Here is a 25,657-nt window from a genome sequence, read left to right on the forward strand (position 1 = left end):
TGCCCCAAGATGGTCAGAGCATCACCCCCTGGTGGGCATGCCGGGTGGATCCCGGTCGGGTGCATGCAGGGAGTCTGTCTGACTGCCTCCCCATTTCCAACTTCAGAAAATGAAAAAAAAAAAAAAAGAATTAGAGGTTAGCCAGGCAGGAAGGGGTGTTGAGGTGGAGGGACATGTCAGGCATGTGGGGACATGGGACACACTCAGCACTGCAAGGCCAGAGGCAGTGTTTTGGTGTAGATGGTCCTGAGCTGGGAGCCAGAGAAGAGAGTAGGCCCTGCCTGAGGGTGTGGACCAGATGCCTGGTGAGATGATCAGGCTTGACCGCATGGTCTCTAGGGGGGCTGGAGGGTTTGAGCAGGAGTGACACCATCTGCTAGGCCTCATGGCCTGGTCACCTTAGCAGCTAAGTGGAAGGCAGGGGTTGGGTTCCTTGCACGTCCCCATGCACAGCTGTCTTCTTCACTCTGTGTCTTTTGCTGCTCACAGTGAGCGTGGAGTGAGCATTGTTTCCAGAACTTGTCGAGGTCCATAAGCCAGGAAGTGGTAGAAACCGGGTTGAGCCTGTTTGGTTTTATGTACCCCATGTGGCCTAGGTGGACAGTGAGGGGAGCGGGAGCAGGACCTGTGGACAGCTTGTGTTTTCCATTTCTTCCTCTGCCCCAGCGAGAGGCCAGGTCACCTTGCTCTCCACTCGAGAGCTCTCAGTGGCTCCACACGGCCTGTAAACTGAGTCAGAGTTGGTTTGTGTGGTTTATTAAAAGCCCTCACTTCTTCCCCATTCCTGCCTGCATGAATGTGCATTTCTTCCCCATTGCCTCCTCCTCCCCGCAGTGGGAGGCCCTATCTGGAACGGATACCCTGACAGTCCAGGTTTTCAGTCCATACTGAAAACCAAGGGATTGGCCCCATCCCTTCAGACTTAAAGCAGATCCCTTGCCCTTAGCTAGTACTGGAATGGGCAGGAAACCTCCCCATTTCAGCTGCTATTCTCAAAATGGTCAAGCTTTTTGGTGACTACCTGCTGAGTGTTACAGCAGTTCGTATTCTCATATCTGTTAGTTGTGGTTCTGGTTGTTTGCTCAGTGGTTAGAGTGTCGGCCCAATGTATGTATGTCCCAGGTTCAATCCCCAGTCAGGGCACATAAATAAAGCAACTATCTGCTTCTCTTCCCCTCTCTGTCCCCCTTCTCTTCCTCATCCCCTCTCACAGCCAGTGGCTCAATGGGCTCTAGCATCGGCCCTTGGCAGTGAGGACAGTTCAGTTGATTCAATCTTTAGCCCTAGACAGGGGTTGCTGGGTGGATTCCGGTCGGGGCACACGCAGGAGCCTGTCTCACTATCTACTGTCCCCTCATTTGGAAAAAAAAAATCTGTTAGACACCTCCTTACTTACCTCTGCTTCCTTCTGCACAGGTGCTGAAACCATGATTCTTGTGGCTGCCAACAGTGGGTCCTCACCAACCCGTGTTTGGGAGTTCCTGTGAAGTTTGCTTGGTAGAGTGTTCTACTCATGCTGCCATAAAAAAATAAATAAATAAAACAAAAGAACTAGGACTAAGTCACTTAAACAACAGAAATTTGTTCATTCCTGTTTTGGAGCCTGGAAAGTCCACAAATCGAGGTCCAGCGGGGTTTTTTGGGGGGGTTTTTTTGTGGGGTTTTTTTTGTATTTTTCTGAAGCTGGAAATGGGGAGAGACAGTCAGACAGACTCCCGCATGCGCCCTACCTGGATCCACCCGGCACGCCCACCAGGGGGCAACGCTCTGCCCACCAGGGGGCGATGCTCTGCCCCTCCGGGGCGTTGCTCTGTTGCGACCAGAGCCACTCTAGTGCCTGGGGCAGTGGCCAAAAGCCATCCCCAGCGCCCAGGCCATCCTTGCTCCAGTGGAGCCTCGGCTGTGGGAGGGGAAAAGAGAGACAGAGAGGATGGAGAGGGGGAGGGGTGGAGAAGCAGATGGGCGCTTCTCCTGTGTGCCCTGGCCGGGAATCGAACCCTGGACTTCTGTACGGCAGGCCGACACTCTACCACTGAGCCAACCGGCCAGGGCCTCCAGCAGGGTTTTGTTGCTGGTGAGGACTCTCTTCCTGGTTTGCAAATGGCCACCTTCTCTCTGGGCTCTCATCTGGCCCTTCCTTGGTGTGTGTTTGTGGAAAGAACAAGAGGGAAACATCTCTCTCTTCTTCTTTTTTAAGGTGTGCACTTTATTGAACTGGTCTCAAGTTAGTGTACAGGTTAGCTGTGGCTGCCTCCACACCTCAGCCTACTCCCAAGGGGAACAAAAGCCTTCCTATATCTGAATTTGGGGATAAAAAGGAGGGGCAGGGCATGAGCACTGGCTATTAAAAATAGAACACAACAAAAAGAACAAGTATTGCCTGACCTGTGGTAGCGCAGTGGATAAAGCCTCAACCTGGAATGCTGAGGTTGCTGGTTCAAAACCCTGGGCTTGCCTGGTCAAGGCACATATGGGAGTTGATGCTTCCTGCTCCTCCCCCTGTTCTCTCTGTCTCTTTCCAATCTCTCTCTCTCTAATAAAAATGGATAAATTAAAAAAAAAAAAAAAAAAGAAAAGAATTGCTATCACCTCCCCTTTGTGAACTCAGGGAATGATTGGCCCTTCTCTGCGAGAAGTGGGCAGCTTTCTGTAACAATGCATCTCATGACACTTGGAGTTACATTTTTGTTTTGTTTTTGTTTTTTGTTTTTATTCAGTGAGAGGAGGGGAGGTGAAGAGACAGACTCACGCATGTGCCCCACCAAGATCCACCCCAACCATCGACCCCCCCACCAGGGGGTCGATGCTCTGCCCATCTGGGGCGTTGCTCTGTTGCTCAGCAACCAAGCTGTTCTGAGGCGGAGGCCATGGAGACATCCTCAGTGCTCAGGACCAACTCGTTTCAATAGAGCCATGGCTGCAAGAGAAGGAAGAAAGAGAAGTGAGACGGGAAAGGGTGGAGAACAGATGGGCACTTCTCCTGTGTGCCCTGATTGGGACTCAAACCAAGGACATCCACACACTGGACCAAGGCTCTACAACTGAGCCAACCAGCCAGGGCCTTGGAATGGCATTTTTTTTAGGGGGGGTACAGAGTGAGAGACAAAGAGAGGGACAGATAGGGACAGGCAGGCAGGCAGGGAGAGAGATGAGAAGCATCAATTCTTCATTGTGGCACCTTAGTTGTTCATTGGTTGCGTTGTCATATGAGCCTTGACCAGGGAGCTCCAGCTGAGCCAATGATCCCTTGCTTAAGCCAATTACCTTGGGCGCAAGCCAGCAACCATGGGGTCATGTCTATGATCCCAAGATTGAGCCAGTGACCCTGTGCTGGTGAGCTTGCGCTCAAGCTGGAGCCCTCAAGGATTCGAACCTGGGTCCTCTGCATCCCAGTCCGAGGCTCTATCACTGTGCCACTGCCTAGTCAGGCTGGGATGACTTTTTAAAAAAAAGAACAATGTACAATCAAAGTCCTTGGCCACATTGTAGAACTCGGGGGGAATTCTTGCTCCAACAGATTGCTGTCACCTTCACCATTCCAGTTTTTAAATCCTGAGTCACGCCTGACCTGTGGTGGCACAGTGGTTAAAAGCGTCGACCTGGAACGCTGAGGTCGCCAGTTCAAAACCCTGGGCTTGCCTGGTCAAGGCACATATGGGAGTTGATGCTTCCTGCTCCTCCCTCTGTTCTTTTATTTCTTTCCTCTCTCTGTCTCTTTCTCTGTGTCTCCTCTCTCTAAAAAAATGAATAAATAAAATGTAAAAAATAAAAGAATTATTTTTAAAAAATTCTGAGTCAAGTGCCAAAAGTAAATAAATAAAAAAGCAAAGAAAGAAAGAAACAAAAAACAAATGAAGCATTGCCAATCTCATCTTGTTTTCTGTGCAAGTTGGGTTTTGTCAAGAAAAGGTGTGATCGCCTGACCAGGCGGTGGCACAGTGGATAGAGAGTCAGACTGGGATGTCGAGGACCCAGGTTCGAGACCCCGAGGGTGCCAGCTTGAATGTGGGCTCATCTGGTTTGAGCAAAAGCTCACCAACTTGGACCCAAGGTTGCTGGCTCGAGCAAGGGGTTACTCGGTCTGCTGAAGGCCCACGGTCAAGGCACATATGAGAAAGCAATCAATGAACAGCTAAGGTGTCACAATGCGTAACGAAAAACTAATGATTGATGCTTCTCATCTCTCCATTCCTGTCTGTCTGTCCCTGTCTATCCCTCTCTCTGACTCTCTCTGTCTCTGTTAAAAATAAATAAATTTACTTGTTCTTTAAAAATAAAAAGAAAGGGTGTGACCAACTAAGTAACCAACCTAGAAGCATTTGTGGCAGACGATGGAGGGGCCAGACTCATACTCCTGATCCACATCTGCTAGAAGGTGGACATTGAGGCCAGGATGGCGCCACCGATTCACACAGAGTACTTGTGCTCAGGGGTGCAGTGATCTTGACCTTCATCATGCTGGGAGCCTTGGCAATGATCTACATCCTGTTGGTGATACCTGGGTCCATGGTGGTCCCATCAGACAGCACCGTGTTGGCATAGAGGTCCTTACGGATGTTGGCGTCATACTTCATGATGGAGGGAAAGGTAGTTTCATGGATGCCATGGGATTCCATACCCAAGAAAGACAGCTGGAAGACGAACTTGGGCCAGCAGAACTGCTCATTGCCTGTGGTGATGACCTGACCACTGGGCAGCTTGTAGCTCTTCTCCAGAGAGGAACTGGAGGCTGCAGTGACCATCTCCTGCTCTAAGTCCAGGGCGACATAGCACAGTGTCTCATGGGGTCATACATGATTTCCTGCTTGGCTGTGAGGATATTCATGAGGCTGTCTCCTGGCCCACCAGGTCCAGGTTCAGGATGGCATGGGCAGGTTGTACCCTCATACAGGGCACAGTATGGATGACCCCATCACTGGAGTCCATCACAATGCCAGTTGTATGGCCAGAGGTGTACAGGGAGTGCATGGATTGATGGACACATACATGGCCCTCTCAGTCATCAGACTGATTATCAGAGAGACCACATTCACATAATTTCTATCACATATACTGTTATAATTGTTGTTCATCTCTTGCTGTGTCTAAAGTATAAATTAGATTTTATCCTAGGAATACATGTATAAGGAAAAACACAGTAGATACAGGGGGTGGTACTAGCTGCAGTTTCAGTAGTCCATTGGGGGTCTTGGAACCTGTCCCTCACAGATAAGGGGGGACTGTGAAATTGAGAACAGATTGCCAAAGGCAGGCCAGCAAGACAGTTACTGCAGTAATCCACATGAGAGTTAGCATGGCCCAAGACAGGGCAGTGGGTGGTGATGAGCAGCTACTGAATTCCAAGTGTGGGTTCTTATTTATTTATTTATTTATTTATTTATTTATTTATTTATTTATTGGGTATTTTTCTGAAGCTAGAAACAGGGAGGCAGTCAGACAGACTCCTGCATGCGCCTGACCCGGATCCACCTGGCATGCCCACCAGGGGGCGATGCTCTGCCCATCTGGGGTGTCGCTCTGTCGCAACCAGAGCCACTCTAGCACCTGGGGCAGAGGCCAAGGAGCTATCCCCAGCGCCCGGCCATCTTTTGCTCCAATGGAGCCTCGGCTGCGGGAGGGGAAGAGAGAGACAGAGAGGAAGGAGAGAGGGGGAGGGGTGGAGAAGCAGATGGGTGCCTCTCCTGTGTGCCCTGGCCGGGAATCAAACCCGGGACTTCCGCATGCCAGGCCGACGCTCTACAACTGAGCCAACCGGCCAGGGCCTCTTTTTTAATTTTATTTATTCATTTTTTGAGAGAGAGAGAGAAGAGGGCGAGGAGCAGGAAGCATCAACACCCATAAGTGCCTTGACCAGGCAAGCCCAGGGTTTCAAATGGCCAACCTCAGTGTTCCAGGTTGACAGTTTATCCACTGCGCCACCACAGGTCCCCAGTGTGTTTTGAAAACGGAGCTGACAGAAGACGTGCCCTGCCCAGCAAGGTGTGAAGAAAAGCCGGAGAATGGAATGACACCTGAAACACGGGCCTGGGCGCCCAGAAGAAAGAGCTGCCTTCAACTCCCTATTGACTACCATGTAAGGCCTGTAGGCACATGTCTGGTATGCCACATTCTAAGAATGCACCCAGTGCCCCTCGCCCTGGTACAATCTCTTTCCCTCGGAGTGTGGGTATTGTCTCGCTCCTAAGATTATGCTGTGATATATGGCAACAGGAGGGTAAGGGTGGGCCTGCTCTACATCACAAACCCTTGAAAAGCATGTTTTTTCCCCCCTGGCTGGTAGGCTGGGGGGAATAAGACTCTGAGCGTGAGGACTTGCTGTACCAATTTTGCTTTAAAGACAGAGGGTCCACCTGAGAAGGAGCCTAGGCAGCCTTGGGGGGTAGAGAGCAATCCCCAGCTCACAGCAGGGAGACAGGACCTCAGCTCCATTGCCATGAGGCCATGGGTTCTCCCAACAACCACAGTGAGTTTAGAAGAGGTTCTTCCCCCAGATGTGTCAGGGAGGAGCTCAGCCAGGTGGATCAGTGTGGGCCCTGAGCAGAAAACCTGGACAGGCCCGGGTGTCTGGCCTGCAGCATCCCAAGAGAGCATGTGGTGCTGTTTTAAGCTCCCAAGTGCATGGTGGTTCGTTACATGCAGTAGAAAATAAATATACTTGGCCGCATGTAACTCTCAGGGAAGTCTGTAAATGGTGTCTGCCGCTGGGCATTTGTGTGCGTTGTTAAATTTGGGGGCACCTGTAATGAAAGGAAGAGGAGAATGAGTACTAGGGGGGTGCTGAGATGTTCCTCCTTGCTCCGGAAGCCTACACTGTCCAATACCTGTCAGTACAAAATACCCATTAGATCAGTGGTTCTCAACCTTTCTAATGCCATGACCCCGCAATACAGTTTCTCATCTTGCAGTGACCCCAAACCAAAAAATAATTTTGGTGGCTACTTCATAACTGTAATTTTGCTACAGTGATGATTCGGAATGTAAATACCTGAAAAGCATGTATTTTCCGATGGCTTTAGGCAACCCCACCGGGGTCGCGACCCACAGGTTGAGAACCACTGCATTAGATTTTGAAGACCTAGTATGGAAAAAAAAAAAAGGAATGTAAAATATCTCATAAGTTTATTTCATATGGATTACATTTTGAAGTAATATTTTTTGATATGTTGGATTAAATGAGATGCAGCATACAGCATTAGCCTTAATTTCAACTTCTTTTTCACTTTTTTTTTTCCCCCTGAAGCTGGAAACAGGGAGGCAGTCAGACTCCTGCATGCGCCCGACTGGGATCCACCCGGCATGCCCACCAGGGGGCGTTGCTCTGCCGCAATCAGAGCCATTCTAGTGCCTGAGGCAGAGGCCACAGAGCCATCCTCAGCGCCTGGGCAAACTTTGCTCCAGTGGAGCCTTGGCTGCGGGAGGGGAAGAGAGAGACAGAGAGGAAGGAGAGGGGGAGGGGTGGAGAAGCAGATGGGCTCTTCTCCTGTGTGCCCTGGCCGGGAATCGAACCCGGGACTCCTGCACACCAGGCTGACGCTCTACCACTGAGCCAACCGGCCAGGGCCTTTTTAACTTTTTAAAAATTGGGTTACATCTAGCCTGACCAGGCGGTGGCGCAGTGGATACAGCATTGGACTGGGATAGAGGAACCAGGTTCGAAATCCTGAGGTCGCTGGCTTGAGCGTGGGCTCCTCTGGTTTGAGCACAGCTCACCAGCTTGAACCCAAGGTTGCTGGCTTGAGCAAGGGGTCACTTGCTCTCTGTAGCATACACCCCCCACACACACACCCCCACCACCCCTGGTGTAAAGCCAGTAGCCATGGCCACCAACACAGCCTCCTGGCCTGCGCAGGTTCGCATTTGCTTAGGACAGACAGATGGTAATGAAACAATGGAGCCAAGGACTGGTGGGCCATTAGCTTTAATCCTAGCTTGCACCCAGTGGGCAAGAAATACACACAGTAGGGAAACACTTCCCTTTGCATTCAGGGCTCCCAAAGCCACTGACTTATCCAAGTTTCCTAGAATCAAAGGTTTCTAGCTCACCAGACTTATTCACCTCTGTTCCCCATCTCCTTCTCTCTGCACAAACTGGCTTCTCCTTAAGCACTCTGCCATCTTGGCTGCTTTTCCTCTCCTCCACATGGCCTTTCTCTGCTCTCTTTTCTCTGCTCTCTTTCAGCATGGGCTCCTCTGCACCATTTTATAGTGTAGAAATCAAAACCTTTAATCCAATATACAAACAACAAAGTCTCTGATACAAAGCCACTTATCTGAGGCATAAATGGGATTCCTCATAAGAGTGCACCACCCCCTATCATGCAACAGTCAAGGGTGTTGGGAAAAGCTTAGTTTTAAAACTAAGCCTTAGGCTATAAGGACCCTGCCTGCTTACAGCCTGTCCCCCATCTCCAATGCAAACTATAAGCGAGCAAACATACATATCATATTTGCAAACTTATTGGACCCACACCTGGTCAAGGCACATATGAGAAAGCAATCAATGAACAAGTAAGGTACCACAACGAAGAATTGATGCTTCTCGCCTCTCTCCCTGTCTGTTCCTATCTGTCCCTCTTTCAGTCTCTCTCTCTGTTTCTGTCACAAAAAAATAAAATAAAAATAAAAATTGGGTTACATTTTTAACTTAAAATGATATATGTAGCTCTTAGTGTACTTTTATCAGATAAACTCTTTTGTCTGAACACTTTTTTACATGCACAAGAACTGAATTTAAAAAACAGCCTGTCCAGGCGGTGGCGCAGTGGATAGAGCATCAGACTGGGATGTGGAGGACCCAGGTTCAAGACCCCGAGGTCACCAGCTTAAGCGCAGGCTCATCTGGTTTAAGCAAAGTTCACCAGCTTGGACCCAAGGTTGCTGGCTCGAGCAAGGGGTTACTTGGTCTGCTGAAGGCCCACGGTCAAGGCACATATGAGAAAGCAGTCAATGACCAACTAAGGTGTCGCAATGAAAAACTGATGATTGATGCTTCTCATCTTTCTCTGTTCCTGTCTGTCTATCCCTATCTATCCCTCTCTCTGACTCTCTGTAAAAAAAAAAAAAAAAAAAAAAAAATCTAAAAACCCAAAACATTTATTTTTCCTGTGCAACATAAGAAATGATGGCAAAAAAGGGAGTGCCTACTTATACTATGTAAACCTATTTTCCCAGATGACCTTCCTTCCCTAGTTGATGCACACACGTGCAGAGAAGCTGATGGAGAGACTGGAGGGTCTCAGAAGGAAAGGAAGTGTGTGACACTCAATGACCATTGTCATGGAGATGGGAATGGTGCTTACACCTACCTGATTCATCCCTTGAGACAGAGTATTTGTGTCTCAAGTCCCGAATGAAATCTAAGTTCTAGTAGCAAAGAGGTGGGGAGGGGTGGGGCTGTTATGTAGGTGGACTTCACAACCTACCCTTATGGAAGCTCAGCCTCCCAGGAACACAGGTGTACTGCCCTCCAGTGGACTACGTTAGCACTTCAGGCAGGCCAATCAGACTCCTCCACTTCTTCCCACCTTCCTCACCTGGATCCCAGCAAGTTTCTGTCATCCCAGGCAAGAATTACCCTAAGAGATTCCTAGTTGATCTTCCTCCTTCCGCTCCTCTCTACAAGAATGATCTTTTGGCCCTGGCCGGTTGGCTCAGCGGTAGAGCGTTGGCCTAGCGTGCGGAGGACCCGGGTTCGATTCCCGGCCAGGGCACACAGGAGAAGCGCACATTTGCTTCTCCACCCCTCCACCGCGCTTTCCTCTCTGTCTCTCTCTTCCCCTCCCACAGCCAAGGCTCCATTGGAGCAAAGATGGCCCGGGCGCTGGGGATGGCTCTGTGGCCTCTGCCTCAGGCGCTAGAGTGGCTCTGGTCGCAACATGGTGACGCCCAGGATGGGCAGAGCATCGCCCCATGGTGGGCGTGCCGGGTGGATCCCGGTCGGGCGCATGCGGGAGTCTGTCTGACTGTCTCTCCCTGTTTCCAGCTTCAGAAAAATGAAAAAAAAAAAAAAAAAAAAGAATGATCTTTTAAAACCTGTGTCAGATCATGTTACTCCTCTGCTCAAAACTCAGAGGTAACTTTCCTTCTCACTCAAAGTTAAAGCCAGAGTCCTCACTGCCCTCACACCCTGACCTGTCACTTGAAGCCACATTGGGCTGCTTACTCTTTCTTTTTCTGCTGGTAGAGCACAGGAAGCATGCTCCTGTCTTGCGTCTGCTCTGTCTTCTGTCTGCATGGGCTACTCCTTCATGGCCATGGACCACATCACTGTATCACTCTAATTTCTTTTTTATTCAGTGATAAAAGGGGAGGCAGAGAGACAGATTCCTGCATGCGCCCCAAATGGAGTCCACCCAGCCAGCCCACTAGGGGCGATGCTCAGCCCATTTGGGGCATTGCTCTGTTGCTCAGCAACTGAGCTCTTCTTAGCACCTGAGATGGAGGACATGGAGCCATTCTCAGTCCCAGGGCTAACTCTTTTCAATCAAGCCATGGCTGAAGGAGGGAAAGAGAGAAAGAGAGAGAGAGAAGCAAGAGGGAGAGGGGTGGAAAAGCATATGGGCACCTCTCCTGTCTGCCCTGACCAGGAATTGAACCCGGGACATTCACACACTGGGCTGACACTCTACCACTGAGCCAACTGGCCAAGGCCCTAAATTTTTTTAAAAAGCCCTTCTCCCACCATTCTATATCCTTCTCAACTGGAGTTTTATTTAAAAAAAAGTTTATTGATTGTTTTGAGAGAGAGAGAGGAAGGGGAAGGGAAACAGACAGAAACATTGATCTGTTCCTGTGTGTGCCTTGACCAGGTTCAAACTCACAACCTTTGCAAATCAGGACAATGCTCTAACCAACTGAGCCATCCAACCACAACTCAACTGGATACTTTTTGCTTGTATATAGCGTTTAACATCATTTGGCATATTGGTTATTTACTTGCCATATATATGTGTGTGTGTGTGTGTGTGTGTGTATGTGTATATATATGGCAAATAAATTATATATATATATATATATATATATATATATATATATATATATATATATATATATTGCCTGTGTCCCCTATTGGAATGCATACTTCAAAACAGCAAGAACTTCGCCCCCTGGTGGGCGTGCCGGGTGGATCCCGGTCGGGCACATGCGGGAGTCTGTCTGACTGTCTCTCCCTGTTTCCAGCTTCAGAAAAATGAAAAAAAAAAAAAAAAAAAAAGCAAGAGCCTCCACCCTGGCCAATTGGCTCAGTGGTAGAGCATAGGCCCGGTGTGTGGAAGTCCTGAGTTCGATTCTCAGCCAGGGCACACAGTGCCTGTCTGCTTCTCCACGCTTCCCCCTCTCCTTCCTTTCTAACTCTCTTTCCCTCCCACAGACAAGGCTCCATTGGAGCAAAGTTGGCCTGGGTGCTGAGGATGGCTCCATTGGGCTCCACCTCAGGCACTAGAGTGGCTCCAGTTGCAAAGGAGCAACGGCCCCATATGGGCAGAGCATCGCCCCCGGTGGGCTTGCCGGGTGGATCCCAGCTGGGCACATGTGGGAGTCTGTCTGCCTCCCCACTTGTCACTTCAGAAAAATACAAAAAAAAAAAAAAAAGACAAAACAGCAAGAGCCTAGTCATCCCCAGCATGTTGAACAGTGCTTAGCATGTAGTAGGTACTCAGAAATATCTGTTGGATAAATAAATGCAGCAGAATATGAACAGTGAACAGACACTATATACAGAGATGGATTAAGGTTGGTTGAAGCCCCAGGAACAGAAGAAAATATTGGGCCCCTTAAAAAAAAAAAAAGACAGGGAAAATAAAAATATATGTTAACCCTATTTTTAAACAAATAAAAAATATTATGTACTATTAATGTTAAAATTGCACATATGGGCCCTGGCCGGTTTTCTCAGTGGTAGAGCGTCGGCCTGGTGTGCAGGAGTCCCGGGTTCGATTCCCAGCCAGGGCACACAGGAGAAGCGCCCATCCGCTTCTCCACTCCTCCCCCTCTCCTTCCTCTCTGTCTCTCTCCCCCTCCCGCAGCCGAGGCTCCACTGGAGCAAAGTTTGCCCAGGCGCTGAAGATGGATGGCTCTGTGGCCTCTGCCTCAGGCGCTAGAATGGCTCTGACTGACGTAGAGCGAGGCCCCAAGATGGGCGGAGCATCGCCCCCTGGTGGGCATGCCGGGTGGATCCCGGTCGGGTGCATGTGGGAGTCTGTCTGACTGCCTCCCCATTTCCAACTTCGGAAAAATACAAAAAAAAAAAAAAAAAAAAATGCACATATGAGCCTGACCAGGCGGTGGCGCAGTGGATAGAGCGTCGGCCTGGGACACGGAAGACCCAGGTTCGAGACCCTGAGGTTGCCAGCTTGAGCATGGGCTCATCTGGTTTAAGCAAAGCTCACTAGCTTGGACCCAAGGTCACTGGTTTGAGCAAGGGGTCACTTCTGCTGTAGCCCCACGGTCAAGGCACATATAAGAAAGCAATCAGCCTGACCAGGTGGCGCAGTGGATAGAGCCTCGGACTGGGATGTGGAGGACCCAAGTTCGAGACCCCGAGGTTGCCAGCTTGAGCGCAGGCTCATCTGGTTTGAGCAAAGCTCACCAGCTTGGACCGAAGGTCTCTGGCTTGAGCAAGGGGTTACTCAGTCTGCTGAAGTCCCGTGGTCAAGGCACATATGAGAAAGCAATCAATGAACAATTAAGGTGTCGCAAAAAAACCCTGATGATTGATGGTTCTCATCTCTCTCTCCGTTCCTGTCTGTCTATCCCTATCTATCCCTCTCTCTGACTCAATCTCTTTAAAAAAAAAAAAATTGCACATAGGAAACCAAACTTGGTGTCAATAGAAAAAAGTGTAAAGTTGGCGTTTTTGCGGGGCCCTTCAGAAGTCGGGGCTCAGGATGTGTGCCTAGTGCGCCAGCCGTTAAATCCGCCTCTGACTATACAGCCTTCATTGATTCACTCTTGGATATCAAAAATTGGATGTCACAAAATGATCAACTTTACACATTTATAGGAATATTAAAAGTTCCCATTATAATCCCTACAGAATTATTTGTTAAAGATTTTATTTGTTGGTTTTACAGAGAGAAGAGTGGGTGTGGGGTAGAGAACGAGAAGTATCAACTCATAGTTGCTTCAGTTTATAGTTGTTCATTGATTGCTTGTTGTGTTTGCCTTGACTGGGCTAGCCTGGGGTTTCGAACCAGCGACCTCGGCCTTCCAGGTAAATGCTTTATCCACTGTGCCATAGCAGATCAGGCCAGTGCCAGGTAAATTAAATGCTAGAATCAAATTGGTACTTTTAGAACTCTAACATAAGTTCAAATATTCCTAATTTTGTCCTCATGCCTCTATGAAGACATGTGACTGATTTCATTACAGTCAGAATTTATAGTGCACATTCTTTTTATTATTTTTTATTTTTTTGTATTTTTCTGAAGCTGGAAACGGGGAGGCAGTCAGACAGACTCCCGCATGCGCCCGACCGGGATCCACCCAGCATGTCCACCAGGGGGCGATGCTCTGCCTATCCGGGGGGCGTCGCATTGTCACGACCAGAGCCACTCTAGCGCCTGGGGCAGGGGCCAAGGAGCCATCCCTAGCGCCCGGGCCATCTTTGCTCTAATGGAGCCTCAGCTGCGGGAGGGGAAGAGAGAGACAGAGAGGAAGGAGAGGGGGAGGGGTGGAGAAGCAGATGGGTGCTTCTCCTATGTGCCCTGGCCGGGAAACCAGGGCACATAGGACTCGAACCCGGGACTCCTGCACACCAGGCCAACGCCCTACCACTGAGCCAACTGGCCAGGGCCATATAGTGCACATTCTTAATCCCTTTACTTAAAAAAATAAAAATAACATTTCATGGCTGGGACCAAGCGGGATAAGGAGGGATTAAGTATGGGAAGAGAGGGGGCTCCGTGGTTAAGAGTGACATGTGGGAACCCAGGTAGTACAAGGCGGGTTTCCACAGGGGTACAGGGATGTAGCAGTAGTTGCCCAGCCAAGAATGTCAAGAGTCCAATCAGCCTGACCAGGTGGTGGCGCAGTGGATAGAGCATTGGACTGCGATGCAGAGGACCTGGGTTCGGGACCCCGAGGTCACCAGTTTGAGTGCGGGCTCATCTGGTTTGAGGAAAAAACCCACCAGCTTGAACCCAGGGTCGCTGGCTCCAGCAAGGGGTTACTCAGTCTGCTGAAGGCCTGCAGTCAAGGCACATGTGAGAAAGCAATCAATGAACAACTAAGGTGTTGCAACGCACAATGAAAAACTAATGATTGATGCTTCTCATCTCTCTCCGTTCCTGTTTATCCCTGTCTATCCCTCTCTCTGACTCACTCTCTGTCGCTGTAAAAAATAAATAAATAAATAAATAAATAAAAATTTTAAAAAATGGTTGCATTATTGAATGTATATTTAAAAAAAAAAAAAGAGAGAGCCTGACCTGTGGTGGCGCAGTCGATAACACGTCGATCTGGAAATGCTGAGGTTGCCGGTTCGAAAGCATGGGCTTGCCTGGTCAAGGCACATATGGGAGTTGATGCTTCCAGTTCCTCCCCCTTTCTCTCTCTCCCTCTCTCTCTCCTCTCTAAAAATGAATAAAGAAAAAAGAAAAAAAAAAGTCCAAGCAGTGAAGGGGCAACACGGTGGTGGCACAGGGTGCCAGGGACTGATAAAATAAGCAAGTGCAGTATTTTAAGGATAAAGGGATAATGGAAACCAAGTTTCTCCATATTAAAAAGTGAAAGGGCAAATGCATTAACAAAGAACCTAAAAGGCCTGACCTGTCGTAGCGCAGTGGATAATGCGTCGACCTGGAAATGCTGAGGTCGCCGGTTCGAAACCCTGGGCTTGCCTGGTCAAGGCACATATGGGAATTGATGCTTCCAGCTCCTTCCCCCTTCTCTCTCTCTGTCTCTCTCTCTCTCCCTCTCTCTCTCCTCTCTAAAAATGAATAAAGAAAAAAAAAAGAAAAAAAGATTTAAAAAAATGCCTAGATTGCATTACCCAAATATTTAATTAAACTTTAAAAAAAAAAAAAAAAAAAGCTTAAAAAAAAAAAAAAAAAAAAAAAAGAACCTAAAAGCCCTACTGGGTTGGAGCAGACTGAGAATGGTTTTCATGTCATAGGAACTGGTGATTTCTGTGCCAGTACTCACACACATGGTCCTGTAAAACATGTCTTCTCCAGACCTGGCGCTGGGACCCCAGTGACCATTAACAGATAGGGGAGTCATTTGGTCAGGTAAGACAAAAGTAATCCCTGACATGGTTACAGATAAGATCCAGACATTCCCCATGCCCACTATGGTAAAAGTTACAGGAATACCTAGGCATGTGGGGTATTGGTGAACATTCATATCCCATTTGGCTCAGTTACTGCACCCCCTACATAACCTTATTAGAAAGCGGGTTCACTGGGATTGGGTGGAGCTGGCATAAGGTGCATTTGTAGTAGCTAAGAGAGCTGTCAAGATGACACAGGCCTTTAATGTGTTTGACCCTGCCAGGCCCTGTAAGCTTGATGTGCATGTAACCTCTGAGGGGTTTAGATGGGGCTTATGGCAAAGGACAGAGCGCCTGTGGTGACCTATTGGGTTTTGGTCCCAATTGTGGAAAGGCACTGAAGTCCATTACTCATTAGTGGAGAAACAGCTGGCAGCTGTGTATGATGCCCTCCTGGCTGCTGAGACTATTACAACCATAGCACCAGTGCAGTGTTTCCCAACCTTTTTTGTGCCATGCCCCACCTTAACCTTTCTAAAATTTTTATGTCCCCCCTATGTAACATACATAATTTTTAACATTAAAAAATTGATTTGTTCACTTAATAAACATAAATGATAGGTTCTAGGAAGAAATCACTATGAAATTGTTAACAAAACACAGTAAGTAAAATTTCAAAACATATAATGAAAAACAAATTTAAATTCCAAATAATTTTAATACAGATTTTTCTAAATTAATTTATTATTTTAATTTAGTGTGATCCTTGCGCTTGATGCTTGCTGCACAGAGATTTTATATTAGGTTCCAATTTGGTTAGCTTTAGTCTCAAGTCTCCACGTTGTGTTATATCCAGCCGATTTCTTTTTTTTTACCAGTAAATCATTTACAGCACTAAATCCACATTAAGCTAAAAATAAAGATGGAAACAGTAGCAATAGTTTTCTTGCACATTTGGTTGAATTTGGGTATTTGATTTCTGTTTCCTCACAAAGCCATGCCATCGCTCCTTTGATATTAAATAAAGCTTTAACTGACTCATCATTTTGCAATTCTGCGAGTTCTTCTTGATACTGCGTATTTGATATATCAGACAAATCCACTAATATTGGCTGCATCATCCATGTTGGGAAATCAATTTGTTTTAAATCAGAAAATCTTTCTTTTAAATCAGCCGATAGAATATTCAAATGATTGACAATAACAAGTAAAGCGGTATCGGTTACTTCACATTTTTGGAGCCAATGAAACTGTTTAAAGTTTTTGTTGTTAATATGTTTCTGACATAACTCAATATTGGTAATGAAACCAAATATCTTTGCTTTTGCATCGACAAGAGTTTTATTTGTTCCTTGAAGTTGCTTATTTAATATATTTAGTTTTTCAAAGATATCGGCTAAATAACTCACAAATGCTTTACCATCTATTGTTAACAGATACTTCATTTCAGGTTTGTCGCTTAAAACATCAATAAGAGTATCAAACAGTTCCATAAATCTTTTCAAACAGTTTCCTTTACATAGCCATCTTACTTCAGTATGAAGTAAAAGTCTCACATGGAATTCATTTTGTTCTTCACAAAATAGCTTGAAAAGACGCTCACATTTGGCACTAGCTTTAATAGCATTAACACACTTTATTACTGTATGTAATACTTCATTCAGAACAGGCGAGATGTTTTTAGCTACCAAGTTTTCCCTATGAATAACACAATGCACAAGAATCATTTCTGGATTCGCATATTTCATCAATTTTAAGCAGCCATTTTTCTTGCCCATCATACTGGGAACACCATCTGCAGCACAAGATGTTATATTTTTCATTGGTATATCATTGACATCTAAGTAGTTTTTTTAGCTTATTATATATATCTTTGGAGGTAGTGGTGCTTTTTTTTTTTTTTAAATAAATTTTTATTAATGGTAATGGGATGACATTAATAAATCAGGGTACATATATTCAAAGAAAACATGTCTAGGTTATTTTGTCATTAAATTATGTTGCATACCCCTCGCCCAAAGTCAGATTGTCCTCTGCCACCCTCTATCTAGTTCTCTGTACCCCTCCCCCTCCCCCTAACTCTCTCCCTCCCTCCCTCCCATGTCCTCCCTCCCCCCACCCCTGGTAACCACCACACTCTTGTCCATGTCTCTTAGTCTCGTTTTTATGTTCCACCAATGTATGGAATCATGTAGTTCTTGTTTTTTTCTGATTTACTTATTTCACTCCGTATAATGTTATCAAGATCCCACCATTTTGCTGTAAATGATCTGATGTCATCATTTCTTATGGCTGAGTAGTATTCCATAGTGTATATGTGCCACATCTTCTTTATCCAGTCTTCTATTGAAGGGCTTTTTGGTTGTTTCCATGTCTTGGCCACTGTGAACAGTGCTGCAATGAACATGGGGCTACATGTGTCTTTACGTATCAATGTTTCTGAGGTTTTGGGGTATATACCCAGTAGAGGGATTGCTGGGTCATAAGGTAGTTCTATTTTCAGTTTTTTGAGGAACCACCATACTTTCCTCCATAATGGTTGTACTACTTTACAGTCCCACCAACAGTGAATGAGGGTTCCTTTTTCTCCACAGCCTCTCCAACATTTGCTATTACCCGTCTTGTTGATAATAGCTAATCTAACAGGGGTGAGGTGGTATCTCATTGTAGTTTTGATTTGCATTTCTCTAATAACTAATGAAGCTGAGCATCTTTTCATATATCTGTTGGCCATTTGTATCTCTTCCTGGGAGAAGTGTCTGTTCATGTCCTCTTCCCATTTTTTTATTGGATTGTTTGTTTGTTGTTGAGTTTTATGAGTTCTTTGTAAATTTTGGATATTAGGCCCTTATCTGAGCTGTTGTTTGAAAATATCATTTCCCATTTAGTTGGCTGTCTGTTTATTTTGATATCAGTTTCTCTTGCTGAGCAAAAACTTTTTATTCTGATGTAGTCCCATTCATTTATCTTTGCCTTCACTTCTCTTGCCATTGGATTCAAGTTCATAAAATGTTCTTTAAAACCCAGGTCCATGATTTTAGTACCTATGTGTTCTTCTATGCACTTTATTGTTTCAGGTCTTATATTTAGGTCTTTGATCCATTTTGAATTAATTTTAGTACACGGGGACAGGCTGTAGTCGAGTTTCATTCTTTTGCATGTGGCTTTCCAGTTTTCCCAACACCATTTGTTGAAGAGGCTTTCTTTTCTCCATTGTGTGTTGTTGGCCCCTTTATCAAAGATTATTTGACCATATATATGTGGTTTTATTTCTGGGCTTTCTGTTCTGTTCCATTGGTCTGAGTGTCTATTTTTTTGCCAATACCATGCTGTTTTGATTATCGTGGCCCTATAATATAGTTTAAAGTCAGGTATTGTAATGCCCCCAGCTTCATTCTTTTTCCTTAGGATTGTTTTGGCTATTCGGGGTTTTTTATAGTTCCATATAAATCTGATGATTTTTTGTTCCATTTCTTTAAAAAATCTCATAGGAATTTTGATGGGAATTGCATTAAATTTGTATATTGCTTTGGGTAATATGGCCATTTTGATTATATTTATTCTTCCTATCCAAGAACAAGGAATATTTTTCCATGTCATTGTATCTTTTTCGATTTCCCTTAACAATGCTTTGTAATTTTCATTATATAGGTCCTTTACATTCTTTGTTATGTTTATTCCTAGGTATTTTATTTTTTTTGTTGCAATCGTGAAGGGGATTATTTTTTTGAGTTCGTTTTCTAATATTTCATTGTTGGCATATAGAAAGGCTATGGACTTTTGTATGTTAATTTTGTATCCTGCGACCTTACTGTATTGGTTTATTGTTTCTAATAATCTTTTTGTGGAGTCCTTCGGGTTTTCGATGTATAGGATCATATCATCAGCAAAAAGTGATAGCTTTACTTCTTCTTTTCCGATATGGATGCCTTTTATTTCTTTGTCTTGTCTGATTGCTCTGGCCAAAACTTCTAGCACCACGTTAAATAAGAGTGGAGAGAGTGGACAACCCTGTCTTGTTCCTGATTTAAGGTAGAAAGTCCTCAGTTTTATGCCGTTTAATATGATGTTGGCTGATGGTTTATCATTTATGGCCTTTATCATGTTGAGATATTTTCCTTCTATAACCATTTTGTTGAGAGTCTTAAACATAAAATTGTGTTGTATTTTATCAAAAGCCTTTTCTGCATCTATTGATAAGATCATGTGGTTTTTGTTCTTTGTTTTGTTGATATGGTGTATTACGTTAACCGTTTTGCGTATGTTGAACCATCCTTGAGATTCTGGGATGAATCCCACTTGATCATGATGTATTATTTTTTTAATATGTTGTTGTATTCGGTTTGCCAGTATTTTGTTTAGTATTTTAGCATCTGTATTCATTAGAGATATTGGTCTGTAGTTTTCTTTCTTTGTGCCATCCTTGCCAGGTTTTGGTATGAGGGTCATGTTGGCCTCATAAAATGTGTTTGGAAGTATTGCTTCTTCTTCAATTTTTTGGAAGACTTTGAGTAGAATAGGAACCAAGTCTTCTTTGAATGTTTGATAGAATTCACTAGTATAACCGTCTGGGCCTGGACTTTTATTTTTGGGGAGGTTTTTAATAGTTTTTTTCTATTTCCTCCCTGCTTATTGGTCTGTTTAGGCTTTCTGCTTCTTCATGACTCAGTCTAGGAAGGTTGTATTGTTCTAGGAATTTATCCATTTCTTCTAGATTGTTGTATTTGGTGGCATATAATTTTTCATAGTATTCTACAATAATTCTTTGTATATCTATGATGTCTGTGGTGATCTCTCCTCCTTCATTTTGGATTTTATTTATTTGAGTCCTGTGCCTTTTTTCCTTGGTGAGTCTTGCCAAGGGTTTGTCAATTTTGTTGATCTTTTCAAAGAACCAGCTCCTTGTTTTATTGATTTTTTCTATAGTTTTTCTGTTCTCTATTTCATTTATTTCTGCTCTGATTTTTATTATCTCCTTTCTTCGGCTGGTTATGGGTTGTCTTTGTTCTTTTTCTAGTTCCTTAAGGTGTGAAGTTAAGTGGTTTACTTCGGCTCTCTCTTGTTTGTTCATATAGGCCTGAAGTGATATGAACTTTTCTCTTATTACTGCTTTTGCTGCATCCCAGAGATTCTGATATGTCGTATTTTCATTTTCATTTGTCTGTATATATCTTTTGATCTCTGCGCTTATTTCTTCTTTGACCCATTCATTTTTTAGAAGTATGTTGTTTAGTTTCCACATTTTTGTGGGTTTTTCCCCCTCTTTTTTGCAGTTGAATTCTAGTTTCAAGGCTTTATGATCAGAGAATATGCTTGGTACAATTTCAAATTTTCTAAATTTGCTGATATTGTCTTTGTGGCCCAACATATGGTCAATTCTTGAGAATGTTCCATGTACACTAGAGAAAAATGTATACTCTGTCACTTTGGGATGAAGTGTCCTGTAGATGTCTATCATGTCCAGGTGTTCTAGTATTTCGTTTAAGGCCACTATATCTTTATTGATTCTCTGTTTGGATGACCGATCTAGAGCCGTCAGCAGTGTATTGAGGTCTCCAAGTATGATTGTATTTTTGTTAGTTTTTGTTTTAAGGTCAATAAGTAGTTGTCTTATATATTTTGGTGCTCCTTGGTTTGGTGCATATATATTAAGGATTGTTATGTCTTCTTGATTCAACTTCCCCTTAATCATTATGAAATGACCATTTTTGTCTCTGAGTACTTTTTCTGTCTTGTAGTCAGCATTATTAGATATGAGTATTGCTACACCTGCTTTTTTTTGGGTGTTGTTTGCTTGGAGTATTGTTTTCCAGCCTTTCACTTTGAATTTGTTTTTATCCTTGTTGCTTAGATGTGTTTCTTGTAGGCAGCATATAGTTGGATTTTCTTTTTTAATCCATTCTGCTACTCTGTGTCTTTTTATTGGTAAGTTTAATCCATTTATATTTAGTGTAATTATTGACACTTGTGGGTTCCCTACTGCCATTTTATAAATTGCTTTCTGTTAGTTTTGTATCTTGTTTGATTCTTCTCTTTTGTTTTTCTATCATTTGTTTTTGTTTGTGTTCCATACTTCTTTCCTCTGTTGCTACCTTTTTTAAGTCAAGTGTTTTTTGTGGTGGTTTTTTCAAGGGTGGTTACCATTAAGTAATGAAAAGGGTACCTACCATATTTATTGTAGTACCCTATCTTATGAGTATTTCTGCACTTCATCATCCTTTGCTACTGTTAATCTCCATCCTCTCCCCCCTTTTTTTCCTTTGTTGTCACAGTTTAAGTTTGGTTTTATTGTGTTCTTGGTGGAGCTGTTACTTGTGGTGTTGTTTTCTTTTGTTCTTTGAATCTGGTTGGAAAACTCCCTTTAGTATTTCCTGGAGTGGGGGCTTTCTGCTGATAAATTCTCTCATCTTTTCTGTATTTGTGAATGTTTTTATATCTCCTTCGTACTTGAAGGATAGCTTTGATGGGGTATAGTATTCTTGGCTGAAAGTTCCTCTCTTTCAGGGCTTTAAATATTGGGGTCCACTCTCTTCTAGCTTGTAGAGTTTCTGCTGAGAAATCTGATGATAATCTAATAGGCCTTCCTTATATGTTGTACTCTTCTTTTCCCTGGCTGCCTTGAGAATTTTTTCTTTGTCATTGGTTTGTGTCATCTTTATTATGATGTGCCTTGGAGTGGGTTTGTTGGGGTTAAGAAAACTCGGTGTTCTGTTTGCTTCTTGAATTTGAGGCTTTAGTTCTTTCCACAGGCTTGGGAAGTTCTCGTCTATTATTTGTTTGAGTATATTCTCCATTCCATTTTCTTTCTCTTCTCCCTCTGATATACCTATTATTCTTACGTTATTCTTTCTGATGGAGTCAGACAATTCCTGTAGGGCTTTCTCATTTTTTATTATTTTTGAGTCTCTTTCTTCTTCTCTCTGTTGTGCCTCAAGTTGTTTGTCTTCTATTTCACTAATCCTATCTTCTATCTGGGCTGTTCTGTTAGCTAAGCTTGTTACCTCGTTTTTCAGCTCGTGAATTGAGTTTTTCATTTCTGTTTGATTTGTTTTTATAGTTTCAATTTCCTTGGTAATATATTCTTTGTGTTCATTGAGTTGTTTTCTGATCTCCCTAAATTGCCTTTCTGTGTTTTCTTGTATATCTCTGAGTATTTTTTTTAAATTTATTTATTTATTTATTTATTTTTAGAGAGGATAGAGAGACAGAGAGAAGGGGGAGGAGCTGGAAGCATCAACTCCCATATGTGCCTTGACCAGGCAAGCCCAGGGCTTTGAACCAGCAACCTCAGCGTTTCCAGGTTGACGCTTTACCCACTGCGCCACCACAGGTCAGGCTCTCTGAGTATTTTTAAGATTTCTATTTTAAATTCTCTGTCATTTAGCTCCAAGGCTTCCAATATGTTAAGTCTTTTCTCCATAGATTTTTCCACATCTATTTGTGTTACCTCTCTTTCTTTTGTATCCATAATTTTCTATTTCCTCTTTCTTATTGGCATCTGAGGGTGGTCTTGTTGATAGCACACAGGCGCTCTCCCTCCGCGGCTTGAATGAACGTCTCTGCGGTAGTTAGCTTCCTCCACACCCTCGTCTCTCAGATTCAAGTGATAACAGTCCTTTCGCTTTCAGTTTGTGTGGAACTCCGGAATGCTCCGAGGATAAATTTTTCTGTTTCTAGTTGATAAATTTGTTGTGATTTTGGGGAGATCTGTCGGACGCGCTGCTCATGGCGCCATTTCCCGTAGTGGTGCTTTCTAATCTTTTACAGAACAACATTTCTTCAGCAAAATGTCCTTTATCAATATATCTTACGTAAGTTATCAATATTGCCTCACTGTCTCTCAAAGTTGATTCATCCATTTGCAAGGAGGATTTTCTTGTTTTCAGCTTTTCAATAAGTTGTTTTTCAATATCCTCACTCATTTCGTCTATTCTTCTGCTAACAGAATTGTTACTGAGTGGCATAGCTTTTACATCTTTGTCATCTTTTTCAAGAACCGTTTTAATAACTGCAAATAGAACTACCTTATGACCCAGCAATCCCTCTACTGGGTATATACCCCAAAACCTCAGAAACATTGATACGTGAAGACACATGTAGCCCCATGTTCATTGCAGCACTGTTCACAGTGGCCAAGACATGGAAACAACCAAAAAGCCCTTCAATAGAAGACTGGATAAAGAAGATGTGGCACATATACACTATGGAATACTACTCAGCCATAAGAAATGATGACATCAGATCATTTACAGCAAAATGGTGGGATCTTGATAACATTATACGGAGTGAAATAAGCAAATCAGAAAAAAACAAGAACTACATGATTCCATACATTGGTGGAACATAAAAATGAGACTAAGAGACATGGACAAGAGTGTGGTGGTTACCAAGGGTGGGGGGGGAGGGAGGACATGGGAGGGAGGGAGGGAGAGAGTTAGGGGGAGGGGGAGGGGCACAGAGAACTAGATAGAGGGTGACGGAGGACAATCTGACTTTGGGCGAGGGGTTTGCAACATAATTTGATGACAAAATAACCTAGACATGTTTTCTTTGAATATATGTACCCTGATTTATTAATGTCATCCCATTACCATTAATAAAAATTTATTAAAAAAAAAAAAAAAAAGAACCGTTTTAAGAAATGCTGATATTAAAATATGTGTTAAAATATATTCAATGTGACATAGAGTAAACGTATACTAAAAATTCATATTTATTTAAATGTATATAACACATTTACTACACTACCACCACAAATCAAAAGGTATCTATATTTTTCCACTTGACAAAATTTTCTGGAAAGTTATGCTTCTAAAATTAAAATTGTCCTGCATGCACTATTATAGCCCCAATAATATTTATAAAATATTATTGCTTTCTAGCCCCGATGCAAGAAGTACTTAATAAAGAGTTTAATATTGATAAAAATAAAATCAAATACTTACCAATTATATCTATACAATATATATATGTATATTTATTAAATCAACGACCTTTTACAACAGTTTTGACTGACACTTATTTCAAATTAACACCAACTGAATGATGTGAAACACTACAGAAGTTGCGGTGGGCCAATTAGGTGAGAATAACTGCGTTGTTTAGCGAGTTTTTAAAACGTCCAGGGTTCCCCGCAGCAGATGGCACGCTCCGCGGTGAACCCAGGACGTAGTTTACTTGACGCCAATCATCCAGTTGATATTTTGGTCTCGTCAAACAAAATTATACTTAATAATTATTTACCGCAATTATTTAAGAATTGCATTTTTTGTTAAATTTGGCACCGATATCTAGCATTGTATTTAAATGGCCCAGGGTGAAAGAGTTAAAGTCGTGTCGAGTCCATTTTCAAATTGCCCCCCTTAACTATCGAATTGCCCCCCTGTGGGGCATGGGCCCCATGTTGGGAAACACTGAGTTACAGTCAAGGCCACATACTCTATTGCAGGATGGGTGAGAGACTGGCCAACAAAACCACGTAGTGGTATGGCCCAAACCTCCACCTTGGCCACGTGGGGTGCATACAACAGCGCTGTGCTCTTAGCACCAGCCCATTGAGGGCAGAACTGCAGGAAGTCTTGGGTCTAGTCACCTATGCAACCTTAGAATCAGGTGCAGCTGGGGCTTAGGAGGCAGAACCTGAAGTCAGTCCCTACCAGGAGGGGCAGACGCCCATCCCTGAGGATGCCTGGTATACTGATGGTTCCAGCAGGGGCCAAACTGCCAAATGGATGACTATAGTGTTCCATCTGGCCACTGAGACTATTTGGATGGACATGGGTACAGGCCAAAGCAGCCAGTGGGCAGAATTAAAAGCTATATGGAATTAAGAACCCATAATGAATCTTCACTTTTGCTGGTTTGCACTGACAGCTGGGCTGTCTATCGTGGGCTGACTCTTTAGATCGCTACTTGGTACATTAACCAGTGGATGGTAATGCACCATCCACTCTGGGGTCAGGTCATGTGGCAGGACTTATGGGAAATAGGACACCAGAAGTAGGTGACAGTATACCATGTCACGAGTAGGTGACAGTATACCATGTCACGGGGCATCTCTCGCCCATCTTGGGGATGATGAGGCAGACACCTTGGCAAGGGTGCGGTGGTTAGAGACTGCACCCGCAAGTGATGTGGTACAGTGGCTCCACCAGGGTCTGCTCCATGCTGGACAGAAAACTATGTGGGGCGGGGTGGGGGTGCTCCAGAAGATGCTGGCGTTTTTGGCAACTGCTTCCGGGATGCTGACTGACGGCCCGTTCGCTCTCGGGGAAACAGGAAACGCTCACAGACTCGTCCACCCTTGACACTCCCGGTTGTTTGCAGGTCCAGAGAGCAATATGAAACGCATCCTGTTACTGTAACATGAGTCAGCTGAATCCTGTTGGGGCTTCTTCCCCAGTGTACAGATTCCTAAGCAACTTTACACACACACCCCTTCTTTGTGAC

General features: G+C 44.2%; 1 long non-coding RNA gene and 1 pseudogene across 2 annotated transcripts in view; both read right to left on the minus strand.

The window, feature by feature from the left end:
* Positions 1–2,545: 2,545 nt before the first annotated feature.
* Positions 2,546–4,988, minus strand: LOC136336463 (actin, cytoplasmic type 5-like; annotated as a pseudogene).
* A 1,350-nt stretch (positions 4,989–6,338) lies between these two features.
* LOC136336464 (uncharacterized) overlaps positions 6,339–25,657 on the minus strand; it is a 37,269-nt gene continuing 17,950 nt past the window's right edge. Inside the window, exons 3-5 of one of the 2 annotated variants that reach the window (XR_010731457.1) lie at positions 14,427–14,570; positions 6,986–7,075; positions 6,339–6,737 (exon numbers count right to left, since the gene is read on the minus strand). This is a non-coding gene — a long non-coding RNA (uncharacterized lncRNA). The remainder of the gene's footprint in view (positions 6,738–6,985; positions 7,076–14,426; positions 14,571–25,657) is intronic. The other variant, XR_010731456.1, reaches the window with a different exon arrangement.

The sequence above is a fragment of the Saccopteryx bilineata genome, chromosome 4, assembly GCF_036850765.1.
Source record: "Saccopteryx bilineata isolate mSacBil1 chromosome 4, mSacBil1_pri_phased_curated, whole genome shotgun sequence".
Classification (NCBI taxonomy): domain Eukaryota; kingdom Metazoa; phylum Chordata; class Mammalia; order Chiroptera; family Emballonuridae; genus Saccopteryx; species Saccopteryx bilineata.